The 12,698-nt window shown below is 34.5% G+C and overlaps 1 protein-coding gene across 4 annotated transcripts in view; it reads left to right on the top strand.

Annotated features, from left to right (window-relative positions):
• LOC118184567 (uncharacterized) overlaps positions 1 to 12,698 on the top strand; it is a 761,893-nt gene that overhangs the window by 364,555 nt on the left and 384,640 nt on the right. The window lies entirely within an intron of this gene.

Raw genomic sequence — 12,698 nt, forward strand, 5'->3', positions numbered from 1 at the left:
TTTCCATGTGACTGGTAATATGAAAATCTGTTTCACTTTTTAATAGATATTTTAGTCTAATTTGTTATTTTCGCTTTCATACTACTTGTGCATGGGATTCAAACCCTCTGGACCTATTTTAACAATGTCGCCATCTATTGGTCAAATTTAGAAATAATGTTTTGTTGAGAATTTTGCTGTGCCCTTAATTCATTATTATACTTGAAATAAATAATTAATTGAGAAATTATTTATTTCGTTCTCTTATTAACGATTTCTCATAATTTTCTTAAAATTATTGATTTTCATTTTTAATGTTAAAAAATGTAAACATGGAAAATGGTTAAAAAATGGAAAACTAGCACAGACTTCGAGCAATGGAAATTACTTATACAGGTAATGCAATGCACATTATTTCATACAAGAGAACAGTTTTACGATCCCCCCTCTCAGATCTAAGAACAGACGTATAGTTACAAATCCTATTTCACGTCGCCGTCAATCATGAATTTTCAGACTGTGAAAATGATGCTGACAGAGTTTACAAACTTTCCCGAAATTTTCCATCATTATGGTCGAGATTCCAACGAAACAATAGAGGCCTTTTGCAAAAGTGGATCTTTTTGATACATTTTGCCACTGAAAAAGAAACCCTTTTCGCCATCCTGACGCCCCAGTTTCAAAATGTAACTAAAAAAAATTGTAATGAGTGGTTTAAGTAAACAATAAACCTAAGCCGGAAAAACCCAACGAAATGGATGGTTTTTTAAGTATTTGTATTTTTTACATGCATTTTCTTCTTTGACTTTTATGGCCATGCCTAGAAAACATTTGTTGCTGTGTGCCGAGACGCCTTCTGTTCTCTTGCACCATCTGTTCATCTAGGGTTGCCAGGTCGATTGGAATCATGTTTGACTTCTTCCGCCAGTTGAGCGCAAAGCACATGAAAATATGGCTTCGTTTTGCATCACAAATATTTAGCGATTTAATTCCTTCAAAAATCTACTGCAGACCTAACGCAAAATTGTCTTTTGTTACGCTTGCTTAAAATTTCATAGCTGGATATAGAGGAAATACGTTTTATACTCTTAATATCAATTTCGAGGGTAATTCCGTTACGTAAACGGCAAAGGGATTGGCTTCATGGGTGTTTTCGTGATTTTCCCCCATGTGTAACATCAGTATGAGATATGACCCATTTCCCCATAGAATTTATTGTAAATAAAAATGTAAATTTCTGTAACTTACTCATCACAGTCACCTTCCCCGCGCATACACACACACATATATAGATATATATATATAAGTTATCAGAATCCCCCCATACCAGAGGAGGATGTGATCCCAGCCAACCAGCATTTTAGAATTTAATTGTTGTCCCTCTCCAATATATACCATAAGAATAGTACCTCATTTTGCAAGCAAGCATGAAAACATCGAAATCACATGTCGCAATAATATTAATGTGGCAATCTTGGCATGAACTTACCTAGGATATTTTAAAGCAGGAAGGCACGCAATGATTAACGTATTTCTAATTTTTTAGTAATCTTATCGTCCGAAAATCGTGAGGGGAAAACTATGAGAATATTATAATTTCCGGAGGACGCGATTACAGTACGAAAATAACAAATGAAAGGTACATAAACTGCAGATAACTATCGGGATATTATTTCTTTAAGAGAAGCCTGCATTCCAAAAAGAATACATAGTAAAACGTCTAATAAGATATTTTAATTTCTACTTCCCTGTAACTCTAATCTCGGCCGTTCTTTATGTTGTCTTTGCTACTCCTTAGACATTAAAGCATCCATAAATAATTAGAGAAGGTGAACGTGCAGGTGACTCGGTGAAATAGTAGGCTGGATGGCAGCCCGTGTTTGCATCGCCGTGATGGGTCGATTCTTGTATTTGGTTACATAAACTTCAAAAATTAGAAGGAAAAGGTTCTGCGTGACCTTCGCAGGTAGTCTGCGAGGGTTTTTCTTAGTCATTAAAACAATCACTGTGTGGACGAACCCATTTTAAAATTTAGGCGAGCTGGTTCTGTGAACATTGAGGAAGTGGGAAATACGCGAACATTTCTAAAATTTTCACAGCCTGGCGCCTAAAAAGCCTAAAAAATTAGGGTGAAAAATACGCAAGGAAATACTATATATCCAAAGTATCTATGCTTTTCTTGGAAGGCCTTAAAAGCGTTTTGTATTTTTTTAACCTCATTTAAAAATTGATTAAGCGTAATAATCAACCAGCAAAGATATTATAATTTCACGTTGATACATTTCTGCGACTTTAATGTATATGTCAAGTTAATTACGACCGAATGTTGTGTCAGCTCATTTTTGCCAGAAGTTATTGACACTTCCTACGGCTATTGTAAATATTATAAATTTACGTAGATTTATGTAATTTAATAAAATTGTTCAAGTGAAATATATCTTCCCTACCGTGGGCTTCAGAATACCCAATTAGCGCGATCCATGCAACATAAGACACTCAGAAACACTTTTGTCGACAACTTTTTTGTTTTCGAAAAAGCGTGGACAATTCTATCATTTGAACTTTATGTTTAATCAACTGCCTAGGGATTTATTGTTTAAATCAAATTGCATAAACCTTTAACAAAGTGAATAATATCGAGAAATGCAGCTACCGTTACTTCGCAGTACAATGAGCTATTTTTTTTTTCTTCTTTCTTTGAGGCCGCCATACTTTGCAAAATGCTTTCTACGGATCTTTTCTTTTGGTATTTATTTAATCTTTACCTTAATCACATTTCTCAATGATTTTGTTCTGTGCATTCGCATGTTTTTGTAAAATGTTCAGATGTGTCGGTGTAAATAACCATGTCAAAAAATCTATAAAAATTTGTTGCTTAAAATATAAAATGACTTATTTGTATTATTTGTATTTATACTGTGAATTGATTTATACGATCATCTTGTTAGTGTTTCAGTGTTTGATCTCATATTTCGTCTATGCTTAAAAAAATTTCTCGAAACTTTCGTAAAATTTGAGTCGTAGATTTAACTGGGTTATCAGCCAAAAGTGCGATAAACCTGCCAATAAGGAAACCTTTCTCAAGGCTGTTTGAGGACGGGGCGGTGCTTTTACCAGGTGGATGCAGAAGAGGAGTTTGCACAGGGGGTGGGGTACCTACTAGTGATTTGAGAAGGGGAAAAACTCGAGGAATGCAACGACCTTTCTTTAGATGAAAACCCCTGCGGGGGGATAAGAAACGACCTTGCCAAGGGCGTTAAGAGGGGGAATGAAGTTCCAGACGGCGCCAGATAATTCCTCACCTTACCCTCTTTGAAGATTCAGGGTAATTTTTGTCATTTACGATTTTTGCATATTGGACAGCAAATGTCGAGGACATGAAATTAGAGGTTCCCTGATAGGAGTCGGACTTCATGTTGCTTGAAATGGTTATTATGATCGAGATTAGGAATACCTGGAAATCTTTTAGATTTCTTGTTAAGTATGATTAATTGTACCACGCACGATTTTAAAGACGAAATGCATTTTTACTTTTGTTACAGCACTTGGACTGTAAAATGCGTTCTTAAAGAAAATAGTGAGATGAGACTGATTCATTATGTACAGTACTTACAGATAAAATGATTGTGGGGAGGTAAAGACATGAACGTAGGAATTTCAGCTTAAAAAAAATAAATAAATAAAATAAGAGGCTATTTTGTTGATTTTCTTTTTATATAACCACGTCATTATTGTAGTGTTATTACCGCGAAATATGATTTTTTTGACAGAGCTCACTGCCGGCTTAAACCTGCTTTGCATTTATACAATAAATTGTGCGGGTCGTAGTAGAACATATTCTATATAAAAGTGTGCTTAAATGTATAACATTCAGAGCATTTTATATTATATTAGTTATATTGTATCATCTTAATTTATGACTGTTTTTAAGTTTCGCGCAATTAAAAATTTAAGTATTTATGTATTAACAGCAATCAGCCGATTCTATGCACAAGTCCAACAATACTTCTCATATTTGTTGTAATACGCATGTACGGACGAAATTCAAAATCTAAATTCACTTGCGTGTAACTAATAAATTGTTGTAAAATGCAATTTAAACTTTTGAATATTTTGTTCACGTTTGTTGGTAGAACTATGCAGAGAGGCCCAGCAATGTGTAAGACCTTTAAATAATAGGGTAGGACCTACTTGTGTAAGGGAAGGGATATTTTCATGGAGAACTTTTGCAAACTGACTTTTTTGAAAGCGGCTCGTATTCACGTTACATATCAGAAAACACACGAAAACGCCCATGCAGCCAACCCATTTGCTGGGACTTGAAATCAAGCCCAACTACCAGGGTTCAGCTGTCTTACTCAGCTCTCTGCATTGAGCGCTTAGCTTACGTGGAAACTTGACAAATAAAATGGCTGGTATTTATTTTAAGTATGGAAAAATCGTCCAAACCCTACATAACGAATCCATACTCTCGCCGGAACCTGAGCCAGGGGGAAAACGTTACTGTTTATGGGTAAAGACTAAACTACACTGTATGTAGTTGTAACAAAGATTCAGTTTACGAAAAACTAAAAGGTAATAAAGAAACTGTGCCCACCAGCGGCCGAGCGGTAAAAGCCGCTGAACACTGGTAGTTTGGTCCGGGGTTCGAGTCCCGGCGAACGGGCTGGCTGCATGGGCGTTTTCGTGGTATTCCCAATGTGTAACGTGGATACGAGCCAGTTTCCCTTAAAAAAAAGACCTCCACGGGGCATCCCCCCTTTCCGTGTAGTGCCTAAGGGCGGAGCACGTAATAAGCAATAAATAAATAAATAAAAATAAAATAAAGAAACTGTCTCTCAGATCAGGTTCGATCAGCGGGATGTTAAACTTTGAGATACATTTCTATAAACAAATTAACACAGCTTCTAGAATTTTCCCGCATTTATTAGTTTTTGTTGGTTTATTATTCGGATTTTATTTGTAAGATATTGTACCTAACAGATTGATTTAAAATTCCTCGGCCTTTGCAGAATAACATTTAAATTCTGTTTAACTTATTTTAACATATCGTATTGCGTATTTTATTTCTCATTACTGTTTATATATATTTGTATACCCTTAAAAATACATAGCAGATTTATAAATTTAAAGTTTTCATTGTTGTGCTTGTCATATCAAAAGAGTTAGTTATACGATCAATAGTCCCTGAAATACTTTAATTTCCTCTACATTCATTAACCTTTTAACCAACTCAATCTTTGGAGCTTGAAACAAGCATTACTTTGCTAGAGAGCGTTCCCATCTGTAAATATTCCATTAACTTTATAAGCTGTGCACGTGAATAATAATTATGCGAAATGATTCCAATTATAGTTAATTGAATTACACCCGGCGACACATTCTGTCAACGTCTGTATGCTGCCATGACCGATGGAAGCCGTCATCGATGGAAGCCGTAATCAAATATTTGCAGACATTCCTTGCTTTTCCATTCATTTCACTCTGATATGTCTGAATCGGCCTTTGCCCTGCCGCAAATAAGTAATCTACCGAAGAACATCTGCCTGTAATTATCACAGGGATAAAACATGCGCATGTATAAATAAATTCTGCTCTAATTGAACTTGTTCATTATTTCCCGCCTTCCTTAGCGAAAGATATAATTTAAATAAAATTGCATTACGAACTGAAATGCTGCCGCAATTAACTTGTCAAAGCAGGATCGAACGTCTCGAAGAAAAAATTTCGAGAAAGTATTATATAATCATACCTATTTATTTCATTTTACAGATACGTAATGTTTACTTTGGAGTCGGATTTATAAGCAAAAGGTGAACTTTTTAAAAATGTAGTAGTGTTACATTCTTCTGTGGATCATTCAAGAAGCCCTTTGAGCGACCGGCGAAGCAAAGACATGCATATTCGGTAAGGTCATGCGAGGGACAAGGTTATCGTTCATATTTCAACTATGAACTAATCTTGAATTTAAAGGTGTCGTCATTATGTGTTTTTATCAAATGTTAAATATCAAATTATAAAACCTCGTCTAAAGAAAGTCATCAAAATAAAAAGTCTTATCTTTATCACGGACCCGTTGTTGTCAGTTGCGTAAAAATGCTCTAAAAATCTGGTTTCACTTCATGGGTTTTGGCTTAACATTAATAAGTATAATTATCTAAAAGGCTGATGATTAAAAGTATGTTGTTCATTAAACTATTATTCTGGTTATCTTAATTGATAAAATGAAAAAAATTGATAACTATTAGTGATTATCCTAATTGATACGATAATAATAATACTGATAATTATTATTGTTGATTATTTTAATTGATAATTCAAAATTTACTGCTGATAGGTAAATCTTAAGCTTTTTTGAGAGAGACAGACAACCAGACGTTTGTATTCATACGTTTAGATCACCGATGCCTTCCTAATTAATACTGTTATAATTTAATTATAATACATCAATTAATGATGATATGAAAAGGTTATGTAACTTCAATACTGAAAATCCTTAAATGAAAATTTTGTCGTGGATCATTAGTGACTCAAGAGACACGGTGCGTGTTATGTTTCATTTGTATTAAAGCCTCGATTGTTTGATTGTCAGTTTACCGGAACGATAGTTTCTCGAACTCTTTGAATTTCGGTTGGCAAGATATAGCCGCAGATTTCCGGAAAACCTTATAAGAAAAATTATAGAAGTGGGAAGCGAAACTGTAAAAGACTGAATTATGTATGACTGGTGAATAGTAGCACTTTACATAAAGTTTGCAGTCTGTACTGTAGATGAATTAGATTACAATAAAGCTTAAATCTTTTTCCATGAAATGAAAAACTGAAGGAAGAGATTTCTTGGAAAAGTAAGATGCTTGAGCAAAATATAACTTTGCCTCTTAGTGTGAATAATCGCATCTGTTTTTGAACTAGAGAAGGGAATCATTTGAGCATAAATGCGCTTAGGCTAGTTTGAAAATGCGAAACATTACTGAAACTGCTTCGACTGCATAGCGGAAAAGACGCGAGGGTTATCTACCCAAGGGAGATGCTCACGTGGAGCACGTTTCTAGGGAAATTGGCTTGTATAATATACTACACAGCGGGAAATCTTGTAGCGTCTCGCTTTAGCAAATGGTTAATGCTTCACGCATGCGCAATACACTTTTTTTTTTTCTTTTTCCATATTAACTCAAGTTAACCGTAATCGCTTGGTGACGAATACAAACTTAGCCATGTACAGTCAGTCAACTATGCCGAACGCGTTGACGACGAGAAATTTAACAGAAATTTCTTTCCATACGCAAAAAATGAATTTTTGAATGATATTCATAAACCAAAAGATAATATTTAGTACTGAATAATTTGTATTAAGAATCACAGATTTGTTATTCAGATTAATTTCAGGTATATGAGGGATTTTATTTACTCAGATAAAGCCACATGCGGAAATAGACGTTATTATCTTTTCACTCGTGTTTGTGTTTTTGAATTGCTTTAAATTCGTATTGTAGATTTCTGTTAGGTGTAATAAGGACTTGACTTATCCTTATTTCACGTTTATTTCTTTATATATTTTTGTTCATCCCATATTTACCGTATCGTAAAAGTTCCGCTTTCCAAATTTATCTTAATTGATACTTTCCAGAAAGCATCCCTCATCTTAGGCAGCTAATTCTTTCATGGTTTGCCATAATTAATTTAACATCTATAAGAACACATGTCCATTATAACGCAAAGGTACACATGCGGTCATTTTGATCGTGTATGCATTTTTAATGGTTTTTTTTTTTTTTTTTTTAACCTATTTCACTATTTAAAAACATTGCAAGGCAATAAAAAATTAAAGAACATTTAAATTAACAAAGATTATTAAACATGACTGATAATAAATGTATTACAATTTTGAAACTTTTCAAAAGCAGAAAACTTGTTACCAAACATTGACATTATATTAATGTAGTGTAATGTAGTTCACAGACTCCCTCAGTTCCTTTGCTCAACCAGTGTTGCTAAAATCAGAATGTAAAAATGCCTTTCAAACTGACTGTTATGTACTCATGGGTGTTAACCTAATTTCACATTTATTTCCCAATGTATTTTTGTTTGATATTTCATCTCGTATTTACTGTCGTCATAAAAGTTCCTCTTTTATATTATTTTTTACTGGGCAACGTTATGAAAGTATTCTATGTCTCCGCTTTTTTTTTTTTTTTTAATTTCTATTTTTTATTTTATTTATTATTATTGTTTTTAAATATTTTCACGAAAAAGCTATGAGTTTCGTGGCCTCTTGATCTATAATTTCTCCAAATGCCTAGATATACATTATAATGGCACAGGCCTCTCCTTACATTAGACACGTTCTTAATGTAGTATTTTTTTAATCCCTAAGATTATGCTTGCCTTTCATCTATTTGTTGAAATAGATTCAAAGTAATTCCATTCAGGAAGTGTTTAATAAAAATAGCTTTAGTAATTGCGTAAAAATTAGTTATTTAGAAAATTGGTTACAGTTATATTCTCCAAAACTTTAAATGGTTTCGTTTTAAGATGCTGTTGCATTTGTTATTGTTTCGCTTGTTAGTAAATAAATAAAATTATTTCCTGCTTATGTAACGTTTATTATAGTATTTTCATCATTATCACAAAATCTGTGCGACCGAAGTTAGAATGACACAGAACTCGGTTTGGAAGTGCCTGTAATTTATATCTCATGCATTCTTACATAGCACTGTAGTAGACTGGAGAAACAGCAGGAGGTTTCTCCGCAAGAATGGAATTCGAAGAACAAACAATGGATTCTCCGTATACTATATTATTTTTATTTCATTATGTTGTTTAAAAAAAGATGGCCTACGTAATTCATTGCGATAATCCGAAGACGCTTTCTGGTGACAAGACTGTTGTTATAAGACATCGGTGGTTGTAGTGATGAAATGTCATTGTCATGTTGTACCCAAGGCTGTACAGACTTTTTACTTTGTAAAAGTATTTTATTACCGTGATACTTACGAAATTACGCTCTAAGTACTTAACTGCCTATGCTTTATTTTCATCAATGAAATAAACGTTATTTTTGCATTTATCTTTTTTGCTAGCTCTAGTTTTCAAGGTACTTCTGGGGCAGCGATTTGGCGACGAAACGCAACTTCATGTTTAGGCTGACCTCGCGAATCCACTTTTTAAAAGTCCTCACGAATTTGAATGACAGCATGGTTCAAATACTGATTCATTTTTTAATTCACTCGAAGAACTCGCGGTCCATTATAAATAAGAGAACGAGTAGAATTAATCGTAAGTCAAAAATAATTAAAGTATAAAGAAATAAAAATAAAAATTAAGAAATCTGAAAGGGTTCAGATTTTAACGATCGCCTAAAAAGATTTGTTAAGATTTTTTACGCTGTCGCTGAGTTCGCAGTCTACCAGTATGCTGCTGTTGCACTCACTCCTGCCAACCCGTTTCTTTTTATCTTTATTATTAAACATCATTTTCTTCTCTCTTACTCCATATACAACTGGAGAGCAAAATTACAAAAACATTTAAAGCAGCATGTGTTTAGAATTCCCGATGCAGTGTTAAATGTTGGCTTTGTATTTTTTCAGTCTTTTCTCAGTTCATAATAAGAATATTCAGTTTTCTTAGTAAGATGGTAACAAAAATTGTTTTTGGTCTTTTTATTATTAACTTTACTTATTAAATACCGCGTTCTTCGCAATTTACGCCACACGAAATTCAGTTCAACAGCAAAATCACAAAATATTTAAAAACAGTATATCTTTAGAATTTACGATATACAATAAGCGCGCTGGAAATAAAAATGCTTTATGAAGGAGCATGAATTTAAAGACAATTCCTCAACTTAGGTGAAGGATTACTTAAAACTTGAAAAACCTCAAATATTTGAATTAAATGCCCTTTGGGAATCCTGCACTTGAAGTATTTTTAACGGTCTTTATATAAATGTGTATTCATTTTTGTTTCCCTTCTAGTATAGAAAAGTTAATGATGTTTTTCATTAATATATAACCTTAAATTGCCTGAATCCCATGTATGCTAAATGATTTCCATTGAGCTAAGATTAATTGCAACACCATGGACCTTAACCGCTACGAACTTCGCTCTTTGTGTGCTTCTTTATGGAGATTTACTTTGTCGGGTCAGCATTCCGTAAAAGGGTGGGGATCCGGCCGTTTGACCTTTCCGTCCCTTTATGCACCTGGTACTTCATTGCTTAATTTCAAGCCGTTAGCCCCTGCCGGGGCAACTCTGAGAAAAGTGCTCCTGCTGGCATAGTTTGCGGTACCATTACTTAAAAGGGATTCGGGTTTAAATCTTGGATTGCGTACGAGAAGTCCTAGTTCACTGTTGGAAACTTTGATGCGTGTATGCAAAAGAGAGTGGGTCTTCATTGTTGGTTTTAAAATGTTGCAAAATGCTATTATGTTTCTTATTTTTGGCTTTCATTTTAATGAAATTTCGTAATTAAATTTGCTCCAGATCTACGCTGATGCGATGAGTTATGAATAATCAGTTTTCGACATTTATTGAATCTTTAAGATTGTAGTACTCAACGGGAAAATTTAATTTCACAAAAAGCGCTTTATTTTATATTACTATGATTATAAATGAACTAATGATCGTAAAAAATATCAAAAGCAGAAGTATTCGTAGGATTCCATATTCTTTTCACATTACTATGAAAGCTGCTGATAATTTGGAAAGAAGTTTCTTCTACAATGGCTTCAATTCTGAGTTTCAAATTCCGAAGCAATGTACATTTTGTGTGTTACCTCAGTATAGCATACAAGCTGAATAGCTGAGCACCACAGCTCACTCCGGGCTCGAGTGGAACCATAATTTTTGCCGGGTTCGACTTCCGGCTTATCCGAGCTGATTGTAGTAAGCTTAAGCATAGCCTGAATACAATCTAATTTCAAACTCGAAGAGAAATGTGTTAATGTAAAATTTTAAATTAGGCAAAAAGTAAGTGGGGCAGAATTTATTTTCCGCTCTGCTCCTGAAGGGAAGAGACCTGTGTCTGATCGCTTTTGAAATGGATAGATTTATTCAAAATCTACGTCAAACTGAGTTTGCTTTTTCGCCTAATTTTAAATGAACTAATATCCTTTAGATCCTCGCCTTCACCATAAAGACTATTCTTCCTACAAACTAGTGAAGGAAAGAAAAATAATACGATGTTCTTGTAAAAATATGCAAACAAAATGATGCAGTCTCCTAAAGCAAGGTAATCCTTGAGATCTTTGCCGTAATAAATAGTTTGGGTTATGTGGTTGAAGCAAAAGCCTTGAGGGCTGTCTGTCTAAGAAGAGGACTTTCTGAGGGAAGCTGGCTGGTATACTCGTTACACATGGGGAAAACCACGAAAACGTCCATGCAGCCAGCCCGTTCGCTGGATTCGAATCTCAGACTGAACTACCAGTGTTCAGCAACTTTACCGCTCGGCCGCTGTTGAGCCCAGTAGTAAATAGTCTATATAATCTGAGATTCATGTTTTGGCAACAGCAGTGCATAGCTCTTGTGTATTTGTATATTGGTTTACTGGACCGAAGGTGTAGTATACCCAAGTAGCGTAAAATTCTTCTTGCTGTAAACCGCTGTGCATTGTTTTGTAGAATTTTAAATGGAGCGTGGAAGTTTGATTTCAGTATAAGAGTTATGACATTAAGGTGCCGGTTGGGATGTCGACTTAATTCCCTTCGAGTTCGTTGGAGACATATTTACTCTAGTCACTAATTAATTAAAAACATAGCTTAACTAATACAGCTGTTATGATTTATTCTTCACTCTTTCGTATATCGTTATTTTTAAAATTTTTATCAGATTAACAATGATTTGTTATGTCTCCGCACACTTAAAGTTTATGATGGACCTACGATTGTTGAAATATATTTTTCTCTAACCTTTCAAATTCCTTCAGTGAAAATCATTTCCTGTGACACTATCTTTATTAAAGTTTATCCAGGAAAAGAATAGAATACGACGCTGACATCCGTTGTTCGATTCTGCTCTGTTGATAAATCCCTCGCTTTTCTTCCTTTTGCATTCTTCAAACTTGTGATTCAAATTCTTTTACATTACCATCACGGAACCCGCGAACTCACTATGCTGCTTCATAAAGCTGTATTTACCGGTTGGTCCTTACGACCCCCTGCGCATCTCTTACAGTAATTCGGGAACAGAAGGCATTCACAGAGTGAAAGCACCCCGCCTGTGTATGTTTATGCAACTTGCCGTTTTCCTGTAATATTTATACAAAGTATAACGTCTAACAGAATAAGGAGGTCGCGGTTTTATCTTTATTGAACATGAAGCTGCGTGTAGTAAAACTCATCTGACTGTATTAGTCTGTGTATGATGCTGCGGAATAGATGTTAATAGAACCTCTAATGGACCGATGTGTTCGAATGCTTAATCAGAGAGACGCAGGAATTCAGAGCGTAATTTTAAGGTGACTTTTAGATTGAAAAGACAATTGCAGCTTTAGCTAAGACGTGCATATTCCAAAGCTACGCTAGATTTATATTGTGCTCGAAGACGTAGCTTGTCTTGTCATAAACTGAATCTCAAATTTTGGTCGAGCCGCCTCAGGTGTTGATTTCTTTACATCCACAGCGTTAAGAGTGCTGCGAAAATAAATAATTGGAAAAAAAAAAAAAATGTTTAAGAGCATTGTCTTTAAACAGTTGTTTGGAAACCTCAAATTATAAAAATAA

This window comes from Stegodyphus dumicola, chromosome X2, assembly GCF_044657685.1.
Source record: "Stegodyphus dumicola isolate Sdum_Otavi_A_Nest chromosome X2, ASM4465768v1".
NCBI lineage: Eukaryota > Metazoa > Arthropoda > Arachnida > Araneae > Eresidae > Stegodyphus > Stegodyphus dumicola.